This window comes from Diadema antillarum, unplaced genomic scaffold (assembly GCF_040938485.1).
Source record: "Diadema antillarum isolate AM-2024a unplaced genomic scaffold, OU_Dant_1.0 seq00001057_RagTag, whole genome shotgun sequence".
Lineage (NCBI taxonomy): Eukaryota > Metazoa > Echinodermata > Echinoidea > Diadematoida > Diadematidae > Diadema > Diadema antillarum.
This window is the reverse complement of record NW_027271885.1, coordinates 135938-155909: the sequence shown is the minus strand read 5'-3', so window position 1 is coordinate 155909 and position 19972 is coordinate 135938. Positions and strand designations below refer to the sequence as shown.

Genomic DNA, 19972 nt, shown 5'->3' with positions numbered 1-19972 from the left:
ACTCACCATACCTCGAACCGGTGTCTTGATGTATCTAGAAAAATATACAGATGGCAAATCGCTGTGACCTCCTCGCACTCAATTTCGTGTCGATTTACATACGTAACTGTTGTCAGCGTTCCAGCTGTAAAGTCAGTGTGATTCCCCGTTCAGGAGAGGGAAATGATGTTTTTCTACTGCCATATTTCAGCTTGATTCCATATTGTTGTCAGATATTTAACATTCGATTCAGAGAATTATGGCTGCAAGGGGGATTTCGAGGGGAAATTCGGATGGAAAAAAAGTGGGGCAGTTTCAAACAGTTGCTCCTCGATAAAAGAAAGAACGAGAAAGTATTATGCTTATCACTTTGTGTGTCATGACAACTGCTCAGGAGATGTTTCTTTTAAAAGATCTTATTGTGATGCAACACGGAAGTTCATTAAGACGGCTAATCCAGCATTTCGGTCCAGAAAATATGAGAGAGACAGAAAAAGAAATGATAAAGAATTGTGATAAAAATATGTTATATGTCGTCTGTGGCTTGCATTCGCACCAATTATATTTCACCGCAAGTTCTGTGAAACACTTAAAAAAATAATGGACGCATCAATATACACGTGGGCATTGCTTATAGCTGATTGGATATTTGTAGCTATTTTTAAAAGAAAAAGTAAATCAATCAAATTTTTAGAAGCACTTACCAAAAGCAGTTATCACATATAGATGAGAAGAAATTATATTGGAACATCTGCTCGAAACATGTGGCAGCAGGTTTATAATAAATTACTATTTCAGTTCATTATAACTTCATCATTAAAGAATTTTTCTTTTCCGTAATACCGCTGTGTGTGATTTTCTTATGATGAGATCTACGAATTGAAGAAACGCATGAATCATACTCTCTAGTTTTCCTGTCCTCCGCCTGGAAAATCTTACAGGTGGTGGCGGAGGGTTCGCTGCAGCGCTGCTAACATCGTATATTGTTTGCTGCCCTCAACGTTCGTTGCTATCAAGCTAGCATTGCTGATGAGAGTGATTTTATGCTGATTATATACACTCCGCGAGCGACCGGCTTCTTGGATCAATGCATTGGTTCGTACGTATTCATCCCCAGTAGCCCGCCGGTCGATCCCGTATGTACCCTGTGTGTTTGTTCAATGCAACGTAGTCATCATCACCGCATAAACCATCAGTGCCTGAAGGAGATGGCTTCGGTCAGTGTCAGCGAGAAGGCGTAAAGGTTTGCTATCCCACCTCTATCTACCGTCCCAGTGTTATTCAGTCTCAGTTGTGTACATCTAGCTTGCCCAAATCGCCAGGTTAGACAAGCAAGGAGAGAAGAGACTGTGCTTCGTCTGCATCATCAAATTGACGTGAACTTTCACTGACACTTGCACACAAGACGCCGGTGTGTGACGTAACGATCAACGTGAACGAGCTGCGAGCCCCTGGAAGTAGCGAAGGGTAAGTTTACGACACCGGTAGCATGCAGCCCCGTAAGACTGATGAATGATAGTGCGGCAGGCATGTTACGAGTCTGGCACTGGGTTATCTTACCGCTGGGTTATCCTCCCGCTGGGTTATCCTCCCGCTGCTACAGTGTTTTCATAAATGTGATTTGCGTACACGTCTTTTTCTTCTGAACCCCTCTAGGTGTCGAGTTTTACTTGCATTTCTCGGTAGCTTTGACCGTGACGCCTTGACTGTAGAAGTGCGACCGCAATATTTTTCTGTGAAAGCTGGAGCAAATTTAAGCAAACCAAACGTGCGTAGAAAACACGGTAACGTATATATGTCAGAAATTAAATAAAAGAATACTTGCCCCATGATGTGCATTTGGCACAGGTCAACATCTTGATTTATGTTTCTGATGTTTACCTTAGATTATTTTCAGTGGACCCTCCATCTGCCCATGCACATGAGTTCAGAATTGTGACGTTATTATATCAACATGTGGATTCAGTGTATGCAGGATGCTTGGTTAACTTTTCATGCAGTAAGGTTTGATCGAGGAAAATCTGACAGTGCATGTGTCCAAAAGTTAAGAATTTTCAAATTTTGATGAAATCAATGAGCCACTAAATTAGAAAGCTGCAAGCATTTTGGATGTCTCAGGAATTGGGTAATATATAGGGCCTATGTGTAACAGAATATCAAAATGCAAAGAAAATTCACAAAGCTTTAAAACAAATTAATTCATATTCCCTTGACTTATTACTGACATAATCATAATGGTGTTCTTCCTGCCTTTAGAAGGAAGTAGGCCTATGCTCTTTCATTATGCTAGAAAAAAAGAAATATATGAAAGTCTTTATGTGCTCCTGTCATACTATGACATCACAAACTGTTGTAGCCTTCTTAGCCTGTGACTGCTGCAATCACTGAAACTTCAATATTATATATATACAGGGCTGCACACTAACCCATTTTTTCTGCCGGTCCAATCTGTCTCTGTCGGACGGTAAATGCTCCGTTTTACCATTTTTTACCCGTCCGAACAGAAAATTTACCGGTCAACAACGACAACTTAAAAAAACGATAAATGACTCGCAAACTTATTTTCTTGTTTTTTATGGACGTTTTACCCCCCCCCCCAAAAAAAAAACAAAAAAAAAAAACAAAACAAAAACAAACCCATGTACATTTTACAGATTAATATTTTTAGGGTAAAACTTGCATTATTTGTTGCGCAAGAAATAAAAAAAAACAAGATAGGAAAAAATAAAATGTTTGTTTGCGAATTACAGTGTAAAATGATGATGAACAAAATCAGATTGTATCAAATGCGTTTGTGACTTTTTCTAAACATCGGCGCACGAACTTGCTGCGTAACCTGATCTTGATGGTCAGTTGGATTGCGACGATTTAATGAATTATTTTAGCTGTGATATTTTCTGATGCACGCGCTACAAGGGGTTCTTTATTTTTCTCCCGATAATCTATTCGCATTTGTGCATGCGTTCTTGAAAGGTACACGACATGCAGGGCCGAATTCGCAATCCTTTTTGCGCCCATTTCCACCTCAAATATTAGCGGGATTGTGATGATTTCATAAATTACTTCGGCTGTAATATTTTCTGATACACGCGCCAAAAGGGGTTGAAAATGTGTCCTTTATTTTTTCCCGATAAACTCTTCGAATTTCGTAAGTGCGTTCTTAAAAGATGTTCCACACGGCCGAATTCATGATACTTTTTGCGCTTATTTCTACCTCAAATATCAGCGGAATTGTGGCGATTTAATGAATTTTACTTCGGATGTAACTTTTTGTGATGCACGCTCCGGCTAAAATGGTTGAAAATGCGTTCTTTATTTTCCTCCCCATAATCTCTTCTCATTCCGTACATGCGTTCTTGAAAGGTACCGGTATATGACACGGCCGAATTCACGATCCTTTTTGCGCCTATTTCTACCTCAAATATCAGCGGGATTGCCATGATTTCATGTATGACTTCGGATGTAATCTTTTATGATACACGCGCCAAAAGGGGTTGAAAATGTGTCCTTTATTTTTCCCCGATAAACTCTTCGCATTTCGTAAATGCGTTCTAAAAAGATACACGACACGGCCAAAAATCATGATTCTTTTGCGCCTATCGTTTCCTCGAACTTCAACGGGATTGCGATGATTTCATGAATTATCATTCGGCTGTAATCTTTATGATGCACGGGCCAAAAGGGGTTGAAATGTGTCCTGTATTTTTCACCCAATAATCACTTCGCATTGCGTACATGCCTATACGTCACGGCCGAATTCACGATCCTTTTAGCGCTTATTTCTACCTCAAATATCAGCGGAATTGTGGCGATTTAATGAATTTTACTTCGGATGTAACTTTTTGTGATGCACGCTCCGGCTAAAATGGTTGAAAATGCGTTCTTTATTTTTCTCCCCATAATCTCTTCTCATTCCGTACATGCGTTCTTGAAAGGTACCGGTATATGACACGGCCGAATTCACGATCCTTTTTGCGCCTATTTCTACCTCAAATATCAGCGAGATTGCCATGATTTCATGTATGACTTCGGATGTAATCTTTTATGATACACGCGCCAAAAGGGGTTGAAAATGTGTCCTTTATTTTTCCCCGATAAACTCTTCGCATTTCGTAAATGCGTTCTAAAAAGATACACGACACGGCCAAAAATCATGATTCTTTTGCGCCTATCGTTTCCTCGAACTTCAACGGGATTGCGATGATTTCATGAATTATCATTCGGCTGTAATCTTTATGATGCACGGGCCAAAAGGGGTTGAAATGTGTCCTGTATTTTTCACCCAATAATCACTTCGCATTGCGTACATGCCTATACGTCACGGCCGAATTCACGATCCTTTTAGCGCCTATTTCTACATCAAATATCAGCGGGATTGCGATATGTCATTACTTATTTCGGATGTAATCGTTTGTGATACATGCACCAGAAGGGTTGAAAATGCGTTCTTTATTTTTCTTCCGATAATTTCTACGCATTTGTGCATGCGTTTTCAGGGTCGAATTCGAGATTCTTTTTGCGCCTATTATTGTTCACTCAAATTCCAACGGGATTGCGAAATTTTCATGAATTACTATTCGGCTGTAATCTATGTGATGCAAGCGCCAAAAGGGGTGAAAATGTGTCCTTTATTTTTCTCCCGCTAATCTTTTCCCATTTCTTACATGCGTTCTTAAAAGGTATACGACACGGCCGAATTCACGAGGCTTTTTGCGCCTATTTCTACCTCAAAATATCAGCGGGATTGTGGCGATTTCATGAAATAACTTCGGATGTAATCTTTTGTATAATGCACGCACCAGAAGGGTAAAAATGTGGGTTTTTTTTTTAAATTTTCTCCCGATAATCTCGTCGCATAATGTGCATGCGTTTTTGATTTAACCAACACGGCATGCAGGACTGAATTCAAGATCCTTTTTTTTCGCCTATTATTTTCTCAAATTTCAACGGGATTGCGTTGATTTTATGAACTGTTATTCAGTCGTTATCTTATTTATTTATTTATTTATTCACAAAATCTTTTAACAGGGACATTCCGTTCAGTTCTGCTGACAGCCAGCAGACCTGCTTTTCAAGGAAGCCCTGTATACAATAATACAATGCATACATAAACTTTCAGGTAAAAACAAACAGTAGGTGACCTACACAAAAACAAACAAACAAACAAACGAATTATATACAGTATTTACAAGTACATTCACAAATGGTACTAGAGGGGTACCAGTGTATTACAATAACATGTGGTACATATATCAACTCAACTCAATGTATAATCAAATGAGCAAAAAACAAACAAACATTATTTTCTACCATGCTTCACAACCTAAGATCATATAGTATGTAGCAATGGTCGGCAGTGTTTCTTGAAAAGAGGCAATGAACTCAGCGTCTGGACGGGAAGGGGTAACTTATTAAAGAGCATTGGACCATAATAAGAAAAGCTACGTTTTTTTGTACTCAGTGTTAACCTGAGGAACAAACAGTGGACTGTTGGTAGCATACCGTGTTACATAATAAACGGGTCGCTGTGTGATCAGGCGATTCAAGTAAGGCGGTGCAAACCTGTTCAAAATTTTAAAGACCATGAGACAATGCTGGTATTTTATCCTTTCTGCAAATAGTTTGCCAATGTAGTGTTGGAATATACAGTGATACAGATTCATGTTGCTTTATATATGTTGCTTTATATATGTTGCTTTATGTAATATTTATATATTATCTTCTATGATGCACTCACGAAATGTGTCCTTTATCTGTTTCTGTTTTTTCTCCTCTATAATCTCTTCGCATTTCGCAAGCTTTTGAAAGATACGACGCGGCCGGTGGAATTCATGATCCTTTTTGGGACGATTTCTACCTCAAATATGTAAGCGGGACTGCGATGATTTCATGATTGTTTTTTTTCTCCCTAGTATTATCTCTTCACATTTTGTGCATGCGTTCTTAAAAAGTACTTGGAAGGGCCGATTTCGTGATCCTTTTTGCGCCTATCTTCATTATGAGACCATTCTGAACGAATTAAAATATTCATTTGTGAAATGACTGTGTAAAATGAAAATAAACGCAATCAGATCCATTTACTGTATCGCTGAATATCGAATGTCTTTTTACTTTTTCTAAAAATCGACACAAGTAAATTAGTTATTACATAACTGCCACGCTGCTGCGAAGCCGGGATCGGATCGATCTTGCGTTTAAAAATCATGCGTAAAATGACCCAGAAATGCGTGCGCTTCTATCAATGTTTCTTGTCTGGCATGACCGCCGATCGCAAGCAAACGAAACGCAGTTACACTGTACATGCTTTGCATGTATTGCATCGCATGGCAGTGCGTGAGCAGCGCCAAATGCGCAAGCGAGCGCGAATAACTGGCCGACTGCTACAGTGCTCAAAACTAATACTAGTATATGTTTACTGTACAAATTGCACCGGTAGACATAAACGAAAACTTGCGTAAAACTTGTTGAACAGTGCGATGTCTTGCATTCTGTTTCTCCCTGATCGGGGCTGCTCCTTTCCTTTCTACTGACCCCACCAATGCTTTTTTTTTTTTTTTTTTTTTAATGGTCATGTCGGACTGGTAACTTGTGGATTTCCTGAAAAGTTACCGGTCCGACAGTGACTTTTACCGGTCTTTGACCGTCGGACCGGCGCCAGTGTGCAGCCCTGCATATATAGTTATATTGTATATCGTATTATACACATATTTTTCTATATTGTATCATCAATATAGAAATACATGAAGAGTTTATTCGCAAAAACCGATAAGTCCATATTTGCCAAATGGAGATATTTGCGATTAAAGGTCAAGAAAAATAAAGAGAATAATTAGAAAATTGTTGCTTCTTTTGACCATAACTTCAAAAATGTACCTTTATATGTAGTGACCAATATATCATTTAAAAGGTATCATTTTGTACTTTACGACAGAGACCGTACTTCAAAATCTTCATAAATGGACTTATCGGTTTTTGCGAACAAACTCTTCACATGTAGATTGAGTGAATGCAGCAATCTAGATAACACATCCATGCAGTTTGAGGAAAATCATGAAATCTGTTCAGTGGATGGGAAGACCATTACAGCTCATGACATCAGTGCAGAACTATGCCAATTTGAAAAGACTTGTACATTTTTTTTTAAATGAGAAGTTCATATTCCCTTACTTGTTGCTGACATATACATTGAAAGTGGTTATTCCCCCTGTGTTCTGAAAGAGGTAAGTAAAGTACTCTTTCCTTTCACTCGAAAGTAGAAACATTGTTAATTGTCTTAATATTTTCCTGATATCATTGTGTAGGTACATTGTAGTCTTGTCATCCAGCGCTGGCAGCAATGATGCTCTAAAAATTCATGAAATTTTTGACTGATTTTCTCCACCTTTGCAGATGTGCATGTTCCCTTAATGCACCTATATTTGGGTTGTATCAACTCCTTTAAAGGTGGCATGTCCACAACCACTATAAGGGCCTACAAGATAGCTTAAAGGTGCACATTCAAGTACACACCGAGTATATGACACATGTTATAGACAGTAGGTGATCATAATTATATATGATATGCAGGGTTTTTTTAATACAACCTACATAAAATTGACATGCTTTAAACCCAAACATGCATAACCCTTTTTCTTTTATCCTACAAAATTAACTTTTCCTGTAAGCAGTGTTCTTGTTCCAAATTAAAGTGTACATGCCGCAATTGCTGGATTCAGAAGACTACCAAGTAGGACTATATACTTCAGTTTGTGATGTGACAGCAGGGGGATAATGATATAAGGGAATTGTGTTCACCCCGTTTTATTACGGTCTAAAAGGTATCTCATTAGCACCGGGGTTGCCTTGACAAGTTTTCTGACAGATTTTAAAAATTTGACACGTCATCCAAGGTATTCATGGCGTGTCACGTCTGCCTATCCCGTCCCACCGCGTTGTCACCCGTCCATTCTGTTTTGTCCTGAAACGTGACTGCCGTGGCCGCGGGGAACATGGTGTATACGCAGCTTTACCTGCCTGCCACCATTTCTGCATATCGCCATACCCTTCCGATAGCTTATACTACTCCTGTAATCCCAGTATTACTTCCTTTATGAGCTGCCGAAGGGATTTTTAAATTAAATATTAAAGGAGACCTCCGGCTGATTTTCAGATTTTTACATTTGAACAACTATAAATTAGTTATACTGAGGACAGAGTTTCGAAATTTGTGATAATTGGGATGAAGAATAAGAATATTTTCAAAATTTAGAACAAATTGCAATGAACAAGGATGATGACATGGCAGAGTCACCATAAGAATGCATGAGTTGGGGCTCAAGGAAGCAGAACAAAAGAAGAAGGCATGCATAGATCATACACAGGTGAACTCGCAAGCAAGCGGTATTGTAATGAAATTACACTGCTACATTTCTGAAATATGTGAACCTCCTCTGTCATCATCCTTGTTCAGTGTAATTTGTTTAAGGTTTTTCAAAGTATTGTTTCTCTGCTCAAGAACCACAATAAATTCCACAAAACTATACATGGAGTTGTCGATTTATGTACTACATGATGTGAAATTATGAAAATCGTCTGGAATGTCCCTTTAAAGGACAAGTTCACCTTCATTAACATAGGGATTGATAGAATGTAGCAATATTAGTAGAACACATCATTGAAAGTTTGAGGAAAATCAGACAATCCGTTCAAAAGTTATGAATTTTTGAAGTTTTTGTGCAGTACCCGCTGGATGAGAAGACTACTGCAGTGTATGAATAACTTGGATGTCACATGCGTACAACAATATAAGGAAAATATAAAGAGAATTTCACAAAATTCCATCTTTTGAAAAAAGGACACATTCCCCTGACTCGTTACCGACAAATGTTATGGGTAATATTATTCCCCCTGCCTTTAGAAAGAGGCAAGTCAAGTGCTCTTTTATTATGCGAAAAAAGTGAAAATATGTTGAAATTTCTTTTACATTTTCTTTATACTGTTGTACGCATATGACTCACAAGCTGTAGTAGTCTCCTCACCCAGCGGTTCCAACACAAAAATTTAAAAAATTCATAACTTTTGCATCGATTGTCCAATTTTCCTCAAACTTTCACTGATGTGTTCTACTAATATTGTTGCATTTTCTCAATCCTTATGTTTATGAAGGTGAACTTGTCCTTTAAGTACTAGTATGTATTTCCAGGGAGGTGTTAGAAAAGGAGAGACAACTCCTGCTCTTCTTTGAAGTCATGCGCGGCACCGCCGAGAAGTTATGCGCTTAACTACAGTTGGAAATCAGGTGCTTTGACAAAAGAGAGCATCAATAATCGGGACTAGCGCTCTCACATCTAGAAAGACTTGTCCCTACTGCATTTCGCTCTCTCTCTTTCAATGTGATGACAACAATGAATTTGTGTAACTTGAATTGGAGCAGCGAATCAAAATGCAGTGTAAAACTGACAATTTTAACAGCAAATACTTTAAAAGTACGCTGGTGCACGCTTTAGCGGAGAACTTTATTTGAAAGATCAAAATATCCCAGATTGAAGGATAGAAAACTAACATGCGGAAATGTGCGCATTATAGAAAAATATTAGGTTTTTAAGATTGCCTAATTTTCATTTCATTTCAATTTGCGCATTACGAAGAAAGTAGAAATACATGTGTATAATATTGAAGTCTTTCCTAAACTACTCAAATCAATTCGAGTATTTCATTAAAAATTTTACGGGGAAATAAAGCTTGTAATTCAACGAAAGGTGAAATGCGTTCTTCGTCTCCGAACTTCGCCTTTCGACTATCGGTGCAGAGCATGACTTCAAAGCGTATAGTGGAATGCTGGACATCCCATTGTAACGCTTTGAACCAAAACAAGTGTTTGCATGAATTACGAAGAGTTGTCTCTCCTTTTCTAACACCTCCCTGGTATTTCCAAGGAGGTACTACATATATGGGAAAATCGTTAGCGGATTTTACATTTGAACAAAGCCATGTGTGACCTTAGTGTGACATCTTGGCGATGAGCAAATTAATTGCACTGTGATCGCGATAGTTGATTATGGATAATCATATGTCTGTCCATGTGCCAAGTTTTGTGCGCAAGGAAAGTGGTATTTCGCGTCGGCACGCTAGATTTCTCTCCATTTTCTTTCTGCCCTTTTCTCCCCCAATAAATACCCATCCTTTGCTCTACCTCCTATTCCTTTATCATTCAAAACATTTTTTTTTCTGCGTATTCTTTTTACTCTGTTATAGTTAGTCATTTTTTTTTTCAAATGGGGCAAATATGCGGGCATTCCCAGAAAATTTAAATCGAAACTCAACAGCTCTTCAGTCACTAATTTAATGTGACACGAGCTAACAAACGATAAGTATCGTTATGCTACATTGTAGATAACTGTGAGAAGGTAGTGACATTCTCCTCACACATTATTTTCCAACCAACAACAAGAACAACAACAATGCACCAGTCGACGCTGTGTTATAATGAGGCAGATATTATTTTCAAAATCATTTGTGGGCCGCACGGATCCACGATCCCCTTAAAGGGGAAATACATTGTACAGTCCGAAAATAAGTTAATTCGTCTGATTAAAGAGATTAAAACCTTACGAGTTCAACGGTAAAAATGTGACTAAAATCGGATGAAAAACAAGGAAGTTATGAAATTTTGAAGTTTTGCCAATTTCTGCAAACAGTTCTTGCACAGTGGATATGAATATGCAAATGACTGAGCTGACATGTCCTAACCTCACAATTTTCCGTTGATTGTGTGCAAGAAATGACGAAAATTCAATGTTATTGTCATTTAAGTCTGAAACATGATGTTATTCCTGGTTAAATAACTTCAGTATTGTGAGAAGTTAGATATACTATATTATAGGACTTGAGCCTCGGGCATTATTGCGTTTGGATGACAAAACTGGAAATTTCAAAATTTTATGTGCAAACTATATGGCAAGTTGTTAGGGGATGACATGCTCACTTTTTGCATATTACTATTGACCGTTCAAGAACTGTTTCCTGGAAAATTAGCGAAACTCCAAAATGTCATAACTTCCTTATTTTTCATCCGATTTCGATCAAAATTTTACCAGTTGAACCAGTTTTTCTTATTAGACTAACATATTTTAGACTGGATTTCGCCTTTAAACTCACTGTTGGACGAAGTAAAATCAATGGAAACATGACTGCTGAATGGAAAGGGTCTCATTGACTTTGTAGGATTCATTGGTTGCTACATATCGCGGTCCAAAATCGGGTTTACAATGTACTTGCTACAGTTCACACACGCTATACGCCGGACAAAATTATCGCGACGTGAAATGATAATGATAGTAATAGTAATATATAATGATAATGATAAGAATAATAATGACAATGATGATAAAAACAGTAATAATGATGATGATGATAATGATAATAATGTTAATAACAACAACAGTGATAATAACATGATAATAAAATCTATCTACATCTGTATAGTGACCGGAACGTGACGGTGACTGCTGGCAACAGTATAACTGTTAAAAAAAAAATAAAAAAAAAATAAAAAAAAAATAAAAAAATAAAAAAATGAAAAAAAAATAAGATTAATAATTGTTGAGCGCATGAAACTTTCGCGAGGAGCTAGGATTCACGAAAGTAAATTGCACGGGAAATGTTTTGTCTACACAAAGCACTGAACACGAGCGGCGATTGGCGAAGTTTTCTGCAGCGAACATTTTGGTTGCACAGTACACGATGGCCAAGACCATGGGGCCAAGGCCATGAAGCCCCGCTAAATGGCGGCGATGCCCCTCCAAAATTCAATAAGTTTAAAGGATAAGTCCTTCTTCAGAAACATGTGGATTGAGAGACTGCAGCAGCATTACTAGGACACATTGGTGAAAGTTTAAGTAAAATAGTTCGTGGTCGACAACCTTTATGGATATACGAACACGCTCATGTCCACCGATATCAGGAAAACATCAAGAAAATTCAGGAAAAGTTCACATCTGTCACTGTGAAATAGTGATATAAACTAACGATGACTTTAGAAGACTAAAATGGATTCTATTCTGGGAACATTGGAACTTTACAGTGTGTTTTTTTGGTGACAAGAAGGATGTGTTCTGAGTGGCCCTGGACACCCGCTGATACATTCTTGGACGCCCCAGTTCCATTACACTTTTAATGCGTAAGTTCATCTTCATACCGTGATATGGCATTTTGTTTGAAATAGCTCAGAAGTTCAACTTTCATTTCACTCGAGCTGCAGGAAAACAAACTGTTGTGTGGTCTTGCTCTTGTTTGGAACACTCGTTGCCCTCTACACAAATATCGAAATCTAGCAATCTTCCACTATCCCAATAAAACAATATACTAACTATACTTATTGCTAGCAGGCATTTGGTTTCGTGTGTGTGAACATTAGAGCATCATAGACATAGTATGCTCTGAGATGACCGGAAGTATGTGTCTCGAGTGGCCCTGTGCTACGCCCGATATGATTTTTGAACGCCATTAGTTCCATCGTAACTTTCATGAAATTTTGTTCGTGTGTCACGTCATTTCTACCAAAATGGCGCCGACTACAAGGGAGAAGGCGCCATTAACCATTAACGAGGCTTCGGTCGACTTGGTGGCTACAAAGCTGAGCACGAACAAAGCATTCCTTACGTCCATTCAGGACGTAGTGAAAGAAGCTATCAGGAGTGGACTTGCCTCATTGCACGAGACAATTGAACGACAGGAAAGCCGCATCATGGATCTTGAAAAGTCTGCAGAAAGTAATTCTTTGAAAGAGGTTGCTGCCCTGTCGTCGAAGCTAGACAGAAAGAATGAGGAGATCATCCATCTACAACAGACATACATAATGACCTCGAACAATATTTACGAAGAAACTGCGTGCGCTTCTTCGGCATACCGGAGTCAAGGGGAGAGAATACTTCAGAGATCTTGCCACATCGCGAAAGAGAAACTTGGGATAGACCTACAGAAATCTGAGATAGATCGAAGTCGTCGAGTCGGAACGAAGGATGTACGAAACAAAGCAGAGGGAACGGAGACAAAACAGAGTACAAATGCAAGAACGGGAAGTCACAGCAACAAAAATATAGACCCATAATACTATAGTGAAGTTCGTATCCTACCAAACAAAGAAAACAGTATACTCACCGAGAGACTGAAACTGAAAAAAAAAACAAACTGGAATCGCTATCTACGAAGGCCTAACAAAGAGAAATAAGCAACTACTCACCGATACTCAGGCCCACGATAAAGTCCTCACAGCATGGACCTCTGATGGCCGCGTTGTTGCGCTCGTTGGTGCCTCCGGAGGGAAGACGATCACACGAGGGATCCGTGATCACAATGACCTACGGGCACTACGTTAGTGCCTGAGCCCTTTCCCCCCACGTTATGCAATGATTACTATGATTGTACATTGCCATTTCCTTCTATAATGGCTTCGTACGCTTGTTCTTGCTGCTCAAAAAATGTGAGCAAAAACCAGAAAGCATTATGTTGTACCGGTACTAATTGTGACCAATGGATTCATATCTCTTGCGGACATGTTACTCGTAAAAAATATGATGATGTTAAAGTATTATTTGAAAACTGGCAATGCCCAAAATGTACTTTACAGTACTTACCCTTTTGGGGTGAAGAATTTGACAGTCGTGTTCAGTTTGATTCGTCTACTTACCTTTCAACGGATACTCAAATAAACTCGGACAGAGAATTATATTGTATTTCTGATTTCCCGAATATAAAGGGTATTAGAATTGCTCATTTGAATATAAGGAGTTTGAAAATGGATCTGAAACAATTTTTGATCGAAAACCCTTATGATATATTCGGTATCTCCGAGACTTGGTTACATGATGATATTACAAACGACATGGTCTCAATAGATGGATTCAATTTTGAGAGACTGGATAGAAATAGTCATGGTGGAGGAGTTGGGTGTTATGTCAACAGCAAATTTTCATATGTACGAAGAAATGACTTAGAACGAAGCGAGAGTGAAATATTATGGTTGGAAATAAAGCGCGAAAATAGCAGTTCATTATATATATCAGTATTCTTTACAGAAAGAAAAATGACACAAGTCATTTTTTTTGCCGCTCTCGAAGAGTCAGTTGACAAGGTATTATCCTTGTCAAATAACGTCATGATATTGGGAGATTTCAATTGTGATATGAGCACGAAAAATAGTTTATCAAAGAATATTTTAGAGTTTTGTGCCACTACACATATGAGACAAATCATCGAAGAACCAACCAGAGTAACACCTCGTAGTAAGTCTCTGATAGACTAGATACTTACTTCGCACTCAATGAAAATCGTTAAGTCAGGCGTACAGTGTTATTGGCTTCAGTGATCACTCTTTGATTTTTTCAGTTATTCAAGGTAGAAGCCGTCCCTTTTCACCAAGATCAGCAAAATTAGATCGTTTCGTTTCTTTGATGAAGAGATGTTCAACAAAGACTTAGACCTCGTTTACAGTGCGGGGCCGGGCTCGGCCGCGGCTCGGCCGCGGCCGAGCCCGGCCTCAATTGCGCGGCCGAGCCTTGCAATTTTGTCCGTTTACACTGCTGGGCTCGGCCGCGCTTTTGATTCAAACCTTTCAATATGTTGTCGTAGTGGCGCTCTGCTTGTAAAGAAATGCAATTTGGTATTGTCTGGTTTTCAGACCCTTTGCCAAATGAATTCCTTGGCGACGAAGTCGCCGTTCGGGCAAAGGCCTTTGCCGAAGGAAAAAAATCCTTTGCGGGACAAAACCACCTTAAACTATCCTAGTTTTCGACGTTTAGGGGGATGATATCCTGAATAGCGGAATGGTACAGGCAGAGGGTTTGGAAGCCAGACTAAAATTGGCCGCGCATTTGGCCCAGTTTGCGTTTACACCGAGAAAAGGCCGGGCTCGGCCGCGGCTCGGCCGCGGCCGAGACCACCTCCAGAGCGTGGCCAGATGCGAGGCCAATTTTGGCATCGCATTTGGCCTTTTGCGCGTTTACACTGAAATGAAGGTGGGCTCGGCCGCGGCTCGGCCGCGGCCGAGCCTCGCACTGTAAACGGGGTCTATAATGACCTGGACTGGAGTTCCTTGTACTCGGGAGAAAAATCCGTTCAAGAATTATGGGATATGTTCAAATCTATGTTTAGCTCATTGAGCAATAAACACGCTCCGATTATCTCAGTTAGAGGAAAACAAACTGGATAACAGAAGAATATATAAAGCTGGCCCGTGAACGTGATTTCTGCAGAAAAAGTTCAGAAAAACTGATTCGAATCTGACTGGCAAAAAGTTGAGTTTTATCGAAATAGAGCTGATAATTTGAATAAACGTTTAAAAAAAGGTTATTATAAAGAAGCATTTTCATCGTGTGGCAATGATGTTCATAGAATTTGGAAGATTTTACGGAATCTCTTGCCAAATAAAAGAAGTGAAACAGAGCTCAAGCTCCTTGTAAATGATGAAGTAGTTAATGATAGTAATACGGTAGTGAATATTCTTAATGAAGCTTCTAATAATGTGTCTGAAAGATTTAACAACAACACCAAGTCCCCAGATACAAGTGTTAACACTATGGAATCTTTGGCTCAAGTAAGTACAGAGTTCCAATTCAAAGAAATATCTGTTGAATTTGTAAAAATTGAACTGCTTAACATTGATTGCAAAAAAGCTATGGGTATTGATGGCCTACACCCAAAACTGTTAAAATTGTCAGCTGGTTGTATTTGTGAACAGATAACTTTTATATTCAATCGCTCATTACAAACATCTCAAATTCCGGCAGAATTTTAAAAAGCTCGAATTACACCAGTACATAAAGGTGGAACATATGACATCAATAATTTTCGACCAATATCGATACTTACCATTTTATCAAAAATTTTAGAAAAAAAAAACAGTACATGAACAGTTGTACACTTATCTAAATGAAAATAAATTATTATCTTCACAACAGTTTGGATTTAGGCCATCACATTCGACCGCAACGTGCGTAACCGGGCATAGTTGATTTTTTGTTAGAAAATATGAACAGGGGACATCTTACAGGGGCGATATTTTTGGACTTGAAAAAAGCGTTCGATGTAATTCCCCATAGTAAGATTCTTGAAAAAAATGACATATTCTGGTATTTCAAGTCGAGAGTATGATTGGTTTATATGTTATTTTCATGAAAGATTGCAGTGTGTATCTGTAAATGAATATACAAGTGATGTGTAGTTATGAAATCGGGGGTACCCCAGGGGTCCATCCTTGGTCCTCTGATTTTTTGTTTGTATTTTAATGATATTTGCAGTTTGAAATTTAATGCTTCTAGTAAATTGTCCTTATATGCGGACGATACTGCAGTGTTTACTAATGGACTCAATTTTTTACAAATTCAAAAAATTCTTCAAAATGATTTTGATTTGCTTACACGATGGTTGAAATGTAATGATTTGATATTGCATTCTGAGAAAACTAAGGTAATGTTTTTATGATCCGAAAAGAAAATTGAGAAATAAAGTACCTGTAATAATGTATAATGATATTGTATTAGAAACCATTGATACTGTTAAATATTTGGGAGTTATATTAGATTCCCAATTATTGTGGAATGATCATATACTGCATGTACGTGGAAAGATATCTCGAGCAATAGGATACATCCGTCGCATGTTACCCCCAAAAATGTTGATTAATCTATATTTTGCTTTTATATTGCCACATATTGATTATTGTTGTACGGCATGGGGTGTTGTTCTAAGACTAATGTGCAAAAATTACAAAGAATGCAGAATAGATATGCGCGCTTAGTACTTAATGTTGATTGTTATACTCCTCAGTGCTCTCTGCTCACCACTTTAAACTGGCTCTCGGTTGAAAGAATCAAGTTACAATATTGCATACTCACCTTCAAAATCCGTCATAATCTGGTACCTACTTATTTAAATCCTCTAATCACTTCTTATGCAGCTAATTATTACAAAACACGATACTCTAAGAATTGCACTCTATCAATTATACCCGAAAAACGAATATAAGAAACGTTCCTTTTCGTACACCGGTAGCTCTCTTTTCAACAAACTTCCCATTGAAGTACAACTGTCTTCGTCACTGACTATATTCAAAACAAATTGTTTAAGATTTATCCGCATGCTTTAACTTTTGTCTTCCAATGAATCCAATAAGACCTCTTTTTTTTCTTTTTTTTACATTGTCACACCCACTAGACTTTTTTCTTTGTTTTGTTTGTGGTTATACTCTTCCCTTTTCTAAATTGTTAAGACCTTATTTTTTATGTATACATGTAACAGAAGTGTAGTTAAGTTGATTTCTATCGTTTGCTTATGTCATTGATCTGTAATATTGTGTGAATCATGTTACTACAAATGTATTTGTTGTTTTATTTTGTGTATATACAGGGCGCCATTGTAAAGCAGTTAGCAAGCTGAATGTGCCTACCCTGTATTATTTTTAAAAGAAAACATGAATAAATAAATAAATAAAAAATCGGACAGTGCGTTCAAAAATTATGAATTTTTGAAGTTTTAGACCCGGGATCGCTGGATGTGAAGACTGCTATATACAGCTTGTAATATCATATGTGCAGAAAGATATGAAGAAAATATTAGGAAAAATCAACATTATACTTGCACTTTTCTCGCATAATAAAATAGCACATGACTTGCCTATTTCCGAAGGCAGGAGGAGTCATGTTACCCTTTACGTACTTGTGTTAAACTATACTGGTTACAAGCTGAGGGAATGTGTATTTTTCATGAAATGAAATTTTTGTATAATTCTCTATACTTTCCTTATACCTTTTTTTACTCACGTGGCATCATAGACTGTAGTAGTCTTCTCATCCAGAAATGACTACACAGAAACTTTGTAATTCATGACTTTTAAACGGATTTAATATCCGATTATCCTCAAACTTTCACTGATTTGTTCTTGCTGCATAATCTCAATCGACATGTATATAAAGGTGAACTTTTCCTTTAAGGTCACTACTGGCGTTACTATTTTGGTTTGTTTTTTATTTATCATTTTTCGTAATTTTCAAGTCCCCAAAAAAGTGGGGTGAGGAAGGGACTGCATCTTCCCCCTGTTCCGCAGGTCCTGAAAGTTATAGATTTACTGCCTGTACTTTTTCGCTATTCAGGATATTAACCTCCTCAACGTCGAAAACTATATAGTTTAAGGTGGTTTTGTCCTGCAAAGGATTTTTTCCCTTCAGCAAAGGCCTTTACCCGAACGGCGACTTCGTCGCCACGGAATTCAGTCGGCAAAGGGTCTGAAAACCAGACAATACCAAATTGCGTTTGTTTACAAGCAGAGCGCCAAAGGTTTGAATCAAAAGCGCGGCCGAGCCCGGCAGTGTAAACGGACAAAATTGCGGGACCCGGCCTCGCAATTGAGGCTGGGCTCGGCCGCAGCTCGGCCGCGGCTCGGCCCAGCCCCGCACTGTAAACGGGGTCCATCAGAGCGTGGCCAAAAGCGAGGCCAATTTCGGCCTCGCATTTGACCTTTTGCGCGTTTACACTGAAATGAAGATGGACTTGGCCGCGGCCGAGCCGCGGCCGAGCCTTTGTAAACGAGGTCCAAGATGTTACATAATACATTGCGCAATGACCGCGTGATTAGCTGCCGATGTGGCAAGTTTTGTGTATTTTTGTTATTTCATTATGGCAGAATAGTTTAAGGTGACTTGTTTTAACTGAACCCTTCTTATTGCTATAGGCTGGTTATTTGTACATTGTTTATATTGTTTGTTTTGTTTGTTTGTGTTTGGTTGCATTGAAAAAAATGCGCAATGACCGCGTGATTAGCTGCCGATGTGGCAAGTTTTGTGTATTTTTGTTATTTCATTATGGCAGAATAGTTAAAGGTGACTTGTTTTAACTGAACCCTTCTTATTGCTATAGGCTGGTTATTTGTACATTGTTTATATTGTTTGTTTTGTTTGTTTGTGTTTTGGTTGCATTGAAAAAAAAGTTTTGTGAGCAACAGGGGGGGGGGGGGATGTGAATAGATTCGTTTAATATCTCTGTAGTAATACCAAGGAGGTACTAGGCTCGCCTATAGTACCTCCTTGGAATTACCTTCCGTGTAACGATCCCTAAACGAAAGTTAGTGGAATTTCGCGTCGGCACGCGAGATTTCAACTTTTCGTCCAGTTGCTTTTTTTATTTCTCCTCTCTCTCTCTCTCCTTTGCTTGTACATGATGTATACTATTAGAGTGTTTTACGTAGTTTTTGTCATGATCGCGTGATCGTGCTTTACAATTAATAGGGGAGTTTCTGTTCCGAGTACGTGCAAGTTAGTCATTTTACCATTTGCAGATGAAACCAAACCCAGCTTTAGTGCTCCAGAATAGTTCTGAAATGTGAGTTAAGGATAGTTCCACACCCAGTGTAAAATTGTTAATCAGTGTCATCAATGTTAAGTACTGTTAAATATACAAAATGTGAACGAAAGTTATAATAAAAATTGTTTCGAGAATAAACCGTGTAAAGTTATGGTTTATTGAGAAAAATGGTGATATCTTAAGCACATAATATGCAGTATACAACAACTGATATGCAGGCATGTGAAAGAGGAAATCCATCCTTAAAAAAAGAATAAGCTCCAAAAGAAAGAGAAAAATATTCCATACAGAACGATACAAAAATGACAAAAATCGGATTAGAAATAATGGAGAAGACGTGATATTTTGATATTTCACATTTTTCTCGGAAGACATTTCTTGACCAGTCCTTTCAAATTGACGATGTCATGCCCTCACAATTTCTTTTTCATTTCATTTACAGAAATGGCAAAAATCTCTTATTTCAGCCGTATAAATGTAAAACTGTCTTAAAACCACTCAAAAATAGAAAAAAAAAGATTAAATGTTTACTTATATATATCTTGGTTTAACAAAGGGAACATGTTTTTACTTGCTTTTAGCTAAAAATAACATTTTCCCCAAATTTCATATAATTACACTTGTATAACTGACATGAAAAATTGTGTGGGTGTGACATCTT

The 19972-nt window shown here is 38.2% G+C and overlaps 1 protein-coding gene across 1 annotated transcript in view; it reads left to right on the top strand.

Annotated features, from left to right (window-relative positions):
- Nucleotides 1–1244: 1244 nt before the first annotated feature.
- LOC139743196 (cytidine monophosphate-N-acetylneuraminic acid hydroxylase-like) overlaps nucleotides 1245–19972 on the top strand; it is a 126046-nt gene continuing 107318 nt past the window's right edge. Inside the window, exon 1 of the mRNA XM_071653695.1 lies at nucleotides 1245–1446. The gene's annotated coding sequence lies outside the window, so the exon portion shown is untranslated. The remainder of the gene's footprint in view (nucleotides 1447–19972) is intronic.